The following is a 12,186-nucleotide window of genomic DNA, read 5'->3' as shown; positions in this document are numbered from 1 at the left end:
GTTTTATAGTTTTAAATGTGCAGACCTTAACCATGTTCTGCCAGATTTATCCCTAGGAATATAACACTTTTTAGTGCTATTGTAAATGGAATTTTAAAAAATGTCAATAGCGAACTGTTCATTAGTAGTATTTGGAAATAACAGATCTTTGTATATTGATTTTACATCCTGCAACCTTCCTAAAGCCACTTATTGGTTCTTCTGGCTTTTTTGCAGATTCTATAAGATTTTCTATATAGATGATAACGTCATCAATGCATAAAAAAGGTTTTACTTCTTTTCCAGTTAAGATGGCTTTTCTTTCTTTTTCTTGCCTTATCGATGGATCTGGTTAGAACCTCTAGTACGATACTGAATACAGGTGGTGAGTGAACATCCTTGTCTTGTTTCTAACCTTCGGGGGAAGGTGTTCGGTCCTTCACCATACGTAGGAGGCTAGCTATACATTTTCCTTTGATAACCTTTATCAAGTAGAACTCCCTTCAATGCCTAGTTTGCCGAGACTAGGACCTCCAAGTGCACATACATTAGACCACTTGAAGCTGTCCCAGAGTGCACAGGTAGTTTACTGTTTCCAGTCTTTCTCTCCATGTTTCATTGTATTTACTTTCTATTGCTAAGTCTTCCAATTCACTAATCTTTTTCTCTGCCATGTCTAATCTATTTTGATCCCATTCAGTGTGTTTCTAGGCTCAGATATTGTAGTTTTCATAGAATTTCAGTTTGTATCTTATATTTTCCATGCCTCTGCTAATCATGCATGATCTTTCCTCCAATTTCTTGAACACACTGAATACAGATATAGTAACTATTAAATATCTTTGTCCACTAATTCCATCACCTATGTCATCTGTGTATCAGTTTCCATGAGCTTATTTCTTCCTCTGATTACGGGTCAAAATTTTCTGTTGCTCTGCATGCCTAGTAATCTAGATTGGATGCCAGACACTGTGAATTTTACCTTGTTGGGTACTACCTATTTTTGTATTCCTCAAACTATTCTTGAACTCTACTCCAGAGCACAGTTAAATTACTTGGAAATGGTTCAATCCTTTCAAGTTTGCTTTTAAGGTTTGTTGGGCAGAACCAGAGAGAATGTAGTCCAGGTCTAATTTTGCCTCACCACCAAGGCAAACGCTTGGATCTCCATGAATTATGCCTCTTTTGCTCTGGCCCTGTGTTATCTCCGGAGAGTATTTACTTTTATCTCTTGGGTGGTTCTTTCCCCAGCCTCAGGAGTTTCCTCACACACGCTTGCTGACAGGTTGTCAGCTGAAGCCTCAGGGGAGACCCTCTGGCTATTTCTAGAAGGTTTCTCCACATGGCTCCCTCTTCTCCCACTAACTCTATAGCCACCTTGGCCTCCCTAGACTCTCGGCTGTCTCCTCAACACAGGGAGATCACAGAGATCTGCCTGGGTGTCCCCCTCTGCCCCACTGCTTGGAAACCCTCCTTTAGGGCTGGGGCAACTGGATGCCCCCCACCCCAACCCTGGTTTGCTTCTTGTCTCTCAAGGATTGCTACCCTTTACTACCCGATATCCAGGGTCTTTCAAACTCTTGTTTCATATACATTATCTCTGTTTCCAGTTATTTCAGGCAAGAGGGTAAATCTGGTCCTTGTTACTCTATCTTGTCTGCCCTGTGTTTCAAACCCTTGCCTTAAATCAAAACCTACCAGGTTCAAGTGCCTCTCTTTTAGAGCTTCTTCCCTAATTTAGCAATTAATCTAAGCAGGCAGCCAGGGTTTGTGATTAAGAGCGCAAGCACTGAGGTTGCACAGGACAAAGTTTGATATTACTTCATTCTCATGGTTTGACCTCGAGCGAGTTACTTACCTTTTTCAAGCCCCACTCTCCTCCTTTAAAATTGGGGGAAATACTGCAAGGGTTAATTTTATGTGTCAGCCTGGCTATGGGGCTCAGTTGTTTGGTCAAACATTAGTCTAGATGTTGCTGTGAAGATATTTTGTCAATATGATCAACACTTACAATCGGCTGACTTTGGAGGGAGATTACCCTTGATGATGCGGGTGAGCCTCATCCGATCAGTTGAAGCAGACACTGAGGGTTCTGGAAGAAGAAGGAATTTGCCTCAAGACTCCACACACAAGTCCTGCCAGCCTGCCCCGTGGGTTCTGGACTGAAGATCACAACTTAACTCTTGCCTGAGCCCCAGCCTAACCTACCCGCTGCTGCCCTGTAAATGTTGTACTTGCCCATCTCCACAATCACATGGCCCAATTCCTTAAATGAACCTCTCTAAGCAGGACACCTGTTACTGATCAGTTCTTTTGTTCTCTGTCTCTTTCCCACATTCCCCCTACCATGTATTTGTTTTAAAAATACACGTTGGGCTTCCCTGGTGGCACAGTGGTTGAGAATCTGCCTGCCAATGCAGGGGACACGGGTTCGAGCCCTGGTCTGGGAAGATCCCACATGCCGCGGAGCAACTAGGCCCGTGAGCCACAACTACTGAGCCTGCGCGTCTGGAGCCTGTGCTCCGCAACAAGAGAGGCCGCGATAGTGAGAGGCCCATGCACCGCGATGAAGAGTGGCCCCCGCTCGCCGCAACTAGAGAAAGCCCTCGCACAGAAACGAAGACCCAACACAGCCAAAAAAAAAAAAAAAAAAAAAATACACGATGCCAACAGCTCAGGTGTGTGTGTGCTTTCACTTTACCATTACAGAGGGCTATCTTCCATGAGCTGCAATGTACAAGGCAATACTTCAGAAGAGAATACATCTTCTCTTAAAGTATGTCAATTCATCTATGAAACAAATACACGAATGCAGGTTCAGCTGTGGAGGCCTATGGGGCAAGTGCCTGACCCTACTTTCTCGCAAACTTTACGTTTTCCCCCTGACTTCCTGTCCGGGGCTGCCCTGAAATTCTCTGTCCTCCCTTCACAGAAGCAGCCACTGGGGCCAGTGTAAAACCTGTGGGTCAGAGCCAGGAAACTGAAGTTGGGGGAACCCAAGCAGTGGCAGAGTGAGGTTGGACTGATAACTTGAAGGAAAGCTCAAACTCCAAATTTTTATACTGAAAAATCCAGGGCAATCAATATACATCAGTCTGACCTACACTCAGCAAAGCAGAACGTAACAGCTCTGACTTCCTGCTCTGTGCCCTGGAGAATTAAGAGAGTAAGAGAGGCACCTTTTAAACTAGGAGAACATCCTTTTAAATGCTGAAAATATTTGAGGGTTTCTTCCTCTTACAGTATCATTTACGCCATCATCATAGCACTAAAACCTGGTATTTCTGGCAACGTGCTTTCACTATTACGTATCCATACAGAGATCAAGTGGGACTTCAAGCGGAACCTCTGTGCGGACCTTCACTCTGTCAACCTCTTTGCTCGGGTAGATGTATGTATTAATTCAGTTACAGAAATAGTAACTTAAATAATGGATGAGCTCTTTCTACTTTTCGTAGACAAAGAGATTTAAGCAACCGAAGAAAAGGCAATTGTATTTATCCGAGTAAACATGTATAATGTACGCAAAGAGGAATAAATGGAGACTAATGATAGGAAAACATCAGCTATTTTAATTTATCCAGTGTTCTTTTTCTTTTTGCAGTGGAGTTAGGAAATTGAAATGTGTAAGCCAAAACATTTGGAGTTTTAAGCCCTCCGGTATTCTGACATGTGACGATTTTAGTCACATAAAAATTTAAATGTCTTGCTTTGGAAAGAGATAAGACAATGGAATAAGAGAAGAGACACGCCTATGCTCCAAGGATGAATTTTAAAATGGTGTTTGATTTGCTCATTGAACCTTCGTGATCTGATTCCTGCTATGAAACTGGCAAAAATAAACACTAAATGAGGCATTTTCGAATAAATTTAACATTGAAAGCTCTGGTCGAGGGAACTATACTGTGTATCATTTGGTAAATCTCATTTCTCTGAAACTCTGGACTTTACGCTTTTATTGGCTTTTTCTTGCCAATTTTTAGTCTCCATCTTTGAGTCATTATGACTGTTCAAAAGAAAGCCAGAATTCATGCAAAAGCACACAAAAGAAGACTTGATTAATTTTGAAATTATAGACACTCCAGGAAACAGTAAAGTTAACACACCTGGTATAAAACGTACTTGGAGCACTTTCATATTTAATGGAAAATATATTCCACTGAGTGTTAACCCTGAACAACATGACCTAGAAATCCATTAATAGTTTTGCAGCTTATTGGAAGATTGAGATTTTACTATCCCCACTCTAGCCGAGCGTTATATGAAAATGATTATAAATTTCAACAACTCACCCTGAAGTCCTGCCAATCAGGACTTTTGCCCCCAATCAGTGGAATGTACATGAAAATATAAAAATTTCAGCAATGTCTACAGAGACGCTCCAAATTACTAAGGTATTAAATCATCTAATCTGAGATGGATCTATGACCACAATGGGAAGAGTCCCCGAAGAGGACGAAATATTTATCTAAAGGGCCAGTGGATCATGGGACACAGAGTGGGTTTGTAATATGTTCAGTTATGTTCTCACTTCAGGGAGAGAGAATGCCGTGATTCCCTCTAAACTGAATTTTGGTTGTCCAACAAAACCAGGTCATTACCCTGTACGAAGAAATAAGCCCATAAATAGCGATACAGACCTTGGGTTTTCCCCTCCTCCCTGTGAAACTTCTCTGGAATTTCCTGCTTCTCTTTTATGCAAGAGATTTCTTTTTTCCATCGTTTTTCTAAGGCTGATCGGTTTGTATCATTTTGGAACACGGATTTTTCTTTCAAAATATCAGATTAAAAAATTCTCAGCCTTGCGTTGTCTCATAAAGATTATGCTCTGATTAAAACCAGACCTGGCTTGTGGATCTGCTTTCATTTTTTTTCTGAAACGCAAACAAGAGAAATTTTAATAAAAACATTCCACTTCCCACCAGGGATGCTGGCGATGGTAATCCAGGTATTACCCTATCTGCAAATATGCATCCAACACACAGGGCCTGCATGGAAGTATTTCAAAGGCTTAACCCAAGATTTTCATATTAAGAATGGAACGTAGTATTTTTTGATTCCTTAAATCCCTAATTTTGGAGAAAGGCACCTTTTAAAATGACCTGGGACTGCTAACAGATATCCGGTAAGCTAATGAGCTCCCCTGCTTCCCTTTCTCAGTGCTTTTTAAAAGTGGGGAAACGGCACCCAAAGACACATGAGAAAAGATGTTCACTGCAGCGTTGTTTATAGCAGCTGCCAGCTGCATGTAGTCTGACTGCCCATCAAGAGGGGGCTCGGGGAGGGTGCTAGTGGAGGGGTTAAAAGCAGAAGCACTGGAGACCAGCTGCCTGGTTATGGATTCTGGTGCCACTACTTACTAATCCTGTGACCTTGGGCAAGTTACTTAAACTTTAGTTTTCTCCTCTGTAAAATCGGGATAATCACAGTAGCTAATTTTTAAGGCTGAAGTGAAGCCTGAGATAATAGTTGCTAGTATCCATAGCACCTAGAACAGTGCCTGGTACATAACAGGCTCTCCATAAATATGTTGAATAAATACAAAGAGGGTGCAAGAGTGCCCAGCAAACAGTCGGCACTCAAATGGTGGCTATTACACGGTGTGTCCATACAATGGCATAGTAGGCAGTAATTTTAAAACTTTATGTATCACTATGTAAAAATAAATTTTAAGATTTTAAAATATGATATAAATAAAAAAACATAAGATGCTACAATTTTTCTAAGAAAATGGCCGACACATATATACATACACACATTTTTAAAAAATATTTATTTGGTTGCACTGGGTCTTGGTTGCGGCAGGCTGGCTCCTTAGTTGCAGCACGTGGGCTCCTTAGTTGTGGCACGCGAACTCTCAGTTGCGGCATGCCTGTGGGACCTAGTTCCCTGACCAGGGATCAAACCTGGGCCTCCTGCATTGGGAGTGCGGAGTCTTAACCACTGTGCCACCAGGGAAGTCCCAAAACACGTATTTATTTTTTATACATACACATTCACACACTCAGGACCATCTCTGGATGCATCCGCAAGCACAGGTGTGCTTATTTTCCTTTGCACACTGTTTTGGCTTGTTTGACTTCCCTCTGTGGCAGGTGGGTTTCCTGGGAAGCAGATTCTCTGAGCTGAGACTCGTGTGCAGAACATCTGTTAGGGGGTGCTCCTGTGGAGGGGAGGGGGGAAGCAGGATTGGATGGAGGGAGAAGTTGGTCTGCGACGGATTCCCAGCAAAGCCAACCCCTGGGGAGTCAGAAGCTGGACGGCCCCTCAGAGCTGCTCCAAGATGGGAGGAGGGGCCAGGCCTTCATGCCCCATGGATCGGGCACTGGATGCTGGCTGGTCCTGGGAGGAGGTGGGCCTGGGGTGAGGCAGTTTTCTTCAGCTGAGGCAATCCCCAAAGGGGGTCGATGGTAAGGGCCTTCTAGCACATCCCCAGCAGCTGGGGGAGAAGTCGCTCCTTCTTGAAGGGGGATCAGGCAGCACAGAATAGTATCCACCACATTATCTGTTCCTTCAATAAGTGAATGACATAGCTATCGAGGATTCAATTTCTAGTCACACGAGTTTGTGGTGTGACTGACACGGTGCCCCAGGGCTATCGGCCCTCACCCCCAAAGGTTTTCCCCACACCACCCTGCCAAAAGTACCAGAAGTTTTAACAATTTGTTGAGGGATGGTCTAAGAGCTGCTTCCTGGAGAAATTTATTTGGGTGTACTCACTGCCTTAATAGGTTACTCAATAATTGTTTATTATAGACCATAATTCAGGCACATGTCAGAACAAGACACTGAAATTGTCCAGTTTTCCTAGTTTAGCCCTTGTTAATATGAGCAGGGGTTTAGGGCTGATTCTCTGGACCACCAAAGGAGCACAAATATAATATAGGGCAGTGTTCCCCGAAATGGGATGTGGGTGCCCCAGGGGGTACAAAGGACCCTGGCCCTCTCTTTATAGCAGGGTCATTTGCTATAGAAAGGAAATTTGAGCATTTTTACAGACACAAATTTTTGTCTTCAAAAAGGAAAGGCAAGGAAGAAGTAAAGTTTCCCCAACATTTAATAAACATATCAAGACTGGCCCCTTATTCGGCCCACAAGCTAGACCAACCTTATTTCCGGTCCAGTGGAAAACAGAGTCCTAATTCCACAGCAGGAAAGAAAGGGACAAAGCCACCTCTGCTTTCAGCATCTTGTAACACTTGCAGTGAGCTCTTCTTGGTGAACTGGAATGCCAAATAATATCATCTAGTTTTAACTAAACAAGTCTTCACAAAATTATTACGCAGCATTGGCTGTTGACTCTTTTGGTGCCACGGTATCCTGGAACAGAAAAAAAGGGCAATAATGGAAGAACTGGAGAAATTCAAATAAAGTCTATAGTTAATAACATTTTATTAATGTTAGTTTTTTAGCTTTGATGGATTTACTATGGTTATATCAGACGTCCACATTAAAGGAAGCTGCAATGAAGGGTATATGGGAATTCTTTGTTCTATCTTAGCAATTCTTCTGTAAATCTAAAATTCTCTCAAATTAAAAAGTTTTTACAAAAAGTCTATTTGAAATATAGCTTTTTACATCTTTTATTGTTAACAATGAACACTGACCTAAGTGTATAGCATTCCTTTGCTATATTAGAAGACGACAGAACAAAATTATCATGGTTAGCAAGCAATTTAAAATTAAAATTCCAAAACAAAAATTAAAATTAAAATTCCAGAATATAAAAAACTAAGCCTCTTGTTTTGTTTGAAGTGTATGGTTGTGTGATTCTCCATCCAGGATTTTAAAATAATTTACTAAATTTTTATAATATTTAGAAGCTACTTTTGAGATTTCTTATCTAATAGCAAATACACCGTTAGAGAAACTGCAGCAGAGGAATAATTTACATAAAGCAATAATGAAAAATGAAAACGCTCTCTTTAGTTAGAGACCCTTTAGAAGACACAAGCAAAGTGTTAGAAAAAATTACAAACTATGGGCTGATTGCCGGAAGAAGGAAAGTTGAGAGCCTTCTAACACGACTCCGTAACTGAGCGGCTGGATTGTTTCAATAATGAAGTACCTGCAGAAATGCTTGCATATGGGTTGCCAAAGAACAGACGTGCCAGACAAAGATATATGCTCATCAAAGTATGGCTTCTTTAATTAGATGAAGGTGGTCAAAAAGTACAAACGCCCAGTTATAAGATAAATAAGTTCTAGGGATGCAACGTACAACATGATAAGTAGAATCAACACTGCTGTGTGTTATATATGAAATTTGTTTAGAGAGTCAATCCTAACACAAGTTCTCATCACCAGGAAAAGAAAATATTTTTTCTATTTCTTTGATTTTTTATCTATAGGAGATGACGGATGTTTACTAAACTTATTGCGATTATCCTTTCATGATGTATGTAAGTCACATGATGATGCCGTACACCTTAAACTTACACAGTGATGTATGTCAAGTATATCTCAATAAAATTGGAAGGAGAAGATAAAGATAGAAAGAAAAAAAAAAGAAGTGGGAGTGGGGTGGTATCCATATAAGTATAACCACCCATGGAGTGACAGCTTTGGCAGAATTAAAAAAAAGAAAGGGACTTCCCTGGCGGCGCAGTGGTTGAGAATCTGCCTGCCAATGCAGGGGACATGGGTTCGAGCCCTGGTCTGGGAAGAACCCACATGCCGCGGAGCAACTGGGCCCGTGAGCCACAACTACTGAGCCTGCGCGTCTGGAGCCTGTGCTCCGCAACAAGAGAGGCCGCGATAGTGAGAGGCCCGCGCACCGCGATGAAGAGCGGCCCCCGCTCGCCGCAACTGGAGAAAGCCCTGGCACAGAAGCGAAGACCCAACACAGCCATAAATAAATACATAAATTAAAAAAAAAAAAAAGAAAGAAAGGACACCGAGGAAAACGCCCAGACCTGGTCCCTCCCATGACGTTCGTTGACAGCACCAGTCACAAGGATGTCACTGCAGCAAAAACACTGAACCAGAGATCCCCCAAATGCTACTGGATGTCATAAAAAAAAGAAATAGGGGAATGACCATGAAAATCTCTTGTGCCCTCGGATGGTTATAAGTTATCTGATGGCAAAGCACTTAAAAACGTGATTAAATTTGAAATGGTCATTATTCTTTTACAAATACAAATGTTCCAAATATGCTGGCTTTTTTGGGGTGTGGTTATAAGGGGCTGACACACAGTCTGGCAGACACTTCCAAAAAGTAAATATGCTTAATCTGTCCATTTGCGAGAATGATGTTATTTTGAGTGAGGAAGGAATAACGTTTGAAAGAAATTCATGCTACGGAAAGAGCATTTTGAAACTGGATGTTTGAGAATGTTTCTGATTTACGTGGTTTTACTGTCACAAACAATGTAAAAACTCATATCTGCAAACATAAAAATTCTGGAAACAGAATTTTTGAACCTGCCCCCAGTTTTTCCAAATGAAGAATTTTATCACGTTTTAAATATGTTTGTTAGAAATGGAAAAAGTGCCACACTTTCTAATTTTCAACAACATCAATTTGACATTCAGAAAAAATGGAAATTTACTAGCCCATAAGGAACCTTGGGATAATTAGTGGAGGGAATTAAAAAATCAGTATCATAATTTAGTAAGTGCAGAAAAAAAGGGCACTTCTTCCACTTAAATCTACATATCTTTGTGAAGCATGTTTTCATTTATTATAACTAAGCAATAAAAGATAGCAAATTCAAAACCAACATCAGAAATTTGTCTCTTGTTTTATTGAAGTTGATTTACAATATTGTGTTAGTTTCAGGTGTACAGCCAAGTGATTCGGTTATACATACATACATATATATATATATATATATATATGTATATATATTCTTCTTTTTCTATTCTTTTCCATTATAATTTATTACAAGATATTGAATATAGTTCCCTGTGCTATACAGTAAATCTTTGCTGTTTACAAATTGGTTTTGATCTCGCTATATCACAAAGTACTAAACCAAAATTTTCACTAATCAAAATCTTAAATCTTATTTCAACTTTTTTCCTTTAAAAACATTTTTTAAATATTCGGAACATATTCATAATATGTTCCTACTAAAGCACAATATAGTATATAAATAGATATTAATAGTCAATATTTTAAAAGTGCCAATATTGGAAACACATGCTCAAAAGTGTTTTCCTGATAGGGGTGCATGATTTACAGTCTGTTATAGAGGACAGCTAATCAGAAACAGCAAAGAAAATGGGTTAGTTTAGTCCTTTCTAAAATCTATTAGAGAAAAACGTGCTCCCCACCATATACACAACATGCCAATTCTAAGTGTGCGCTGGCCCTCTTTATGCCAAGTAAACACATGAGAAAGCTAGTTACCTAAGCACTTTTACAATTGTTCAGCAACGTCATCTATTTGCCTTTGGTTGAAAGTCACGTTTGTGGAGCACAGCCCCAGAGATTCTGACGCAGCAGGAGAACGGGTGTCAGCCCAGGAACCTGGACGGTTAGCGAGTACCCGGCACTGTCAAGAAGTAACTGCCCATGCGTGGAGACGAGAGCAGTGAGATCTAGAGAGTTAAGTGACTTGCCGGTGGTACACAGGTGGTTCCCGAACCAGAGCCCGGACTGGGCCGGTCTGGACTCACCTCTTTGGGTACGTCCTGCTCTTGAGGCGACAAGCTGGTGCCGGTCCAGGTTTGATATTTGCAGGTTGGAGGAAAGCAACCGATTCAAAGCTTCAGCTGGAAATCGCTCTTTGCTTGCAAAATATCCTTTGAATTTTCTGGTGAGACTCATGCCACAGGCTTTATAAGAGCTAACGACAAAAGGGCATTGTTGGGTTTGCTGGCATCGCCATGTTGCTAGGAGAGCCTCTGCGATGGAATGTCTCAGGCCACACGAGCTTGGAGCCTCCACTCAGCCCCGCCGTGTGCAAAGGACGCCGCCTCTGTGCACGGGGAGTGAGACCGCGCATCCCAAGGCCAAGGCCAGGGCACCCAGTCCTCCCGGACTCTGTGGGAGAAGGATCGAAGACTAACACAAAAGTCCCCAAATCACAATAGGGTGCTTACAATATTAAGAAATAAGCATATGTTAAAATCTCAAATATTATTTTGCCTTGTGGTACCCAAACCTGCTCGTTTCTCCTTGGCAATAGTTATAACGAAGAGCAGTAAGACGGGCCTAAACGGATAGGAACTCATTTTGCTGGAAACAGGCGATGACCTGGCCGCAACGTTTGACTTGCCGGCCTTGGGAACTCTCCAAGCACGTGCTGCGAGCGTGGGACGTCAGCCCAGCCGCCTCGCGGGTCAGGTCAGCGAGCGCAGGGGAAGCCGAGGGTGCACGTGAAGGGAACAGACGCGCCATACGTAACAATGGGCTAAACGCTGTGCTGGGATGCAGAGCACAGACCCATCTCTTCCAAGCACCAGGATTCCAACCGCCACGCTCTCCTTTGTCATTTACATCCTAGAAGATACGCCTCCAAGCGTGGCGTGTGCTTATGTATACATACGTATGTATTTTCAGAGCGAGAGAAAACAGAAAGAGTAAAAGGAGATTTCTGACTCACCAGCTAAAGTCTTTGAAATGTCTGAAAACTGCTTTTGGGAAAGCAATGTAGCTCTCGCTTAGAAAACATAATCCATTTGAATTTTAAAATATCCCTGCAATTTTGGGAGGCAGGATGTGTTTTGTAAACCCCCCAAAGCCGAGCGTGGTTGTCAGTTCTGGAGCCTTCCTGCGACGTGCTAACGGAGGCCGTGTCCCCTGCGACCAGGGCTAAGGGCACAGCCACGGGCTCCCACACCTGCTTCTGAGTTCCCAGCACAGGGCCAGAGAAGGGGGAGGGCATGATGCTGGCTGGGGCCAACTCTACCCTTGGGTGAAAGTGGAGAAAAAGAAAAGCAGCCAGGGAGGATTCTGGGGCGGTTAGAATAATGGGGGAACCTTCCACTTCAAAAGCTCGGTGGGGCCCACAGGGCTCAGGTCCGCCCGGCGCCCCGGGGATGGAGCAGAGCCCCCAGCCCTGCACCCGGCCGCCCCTCCGGGCGGGTAGTGATGCTCTGGCTAAAAAGCTGAGGGGCGGAGTTGCCTCCGGCGGAACTCGGGCCCATCCTCACCAGGATCTCCTCACTAGGACAATCTGCTGTCATTCAGACTGTCTGCATGTCATGGCTGTCTCAGGGAGTGGTAATACTTGTACCATCTCAGGGACCACGGAGA

Source organism: Eschrichtius robustus, chromosome 1 (genome assembly GCF_028021215.1).
Source record: "Eschrichtius robustus isolate mEscRob2 chromosome 1, mEscRob2.pri, whole genome shotgun sequence".
Lineage (NCBI taxonomy): Eukaryota > Metazoa > Chordata > Mammalia > Artiodactyla > Eschrichtiidae > Eschrichtius > Eschrichtius robustus.
This window is presented reverse-complemented; position numbering follows the sequence as displayed.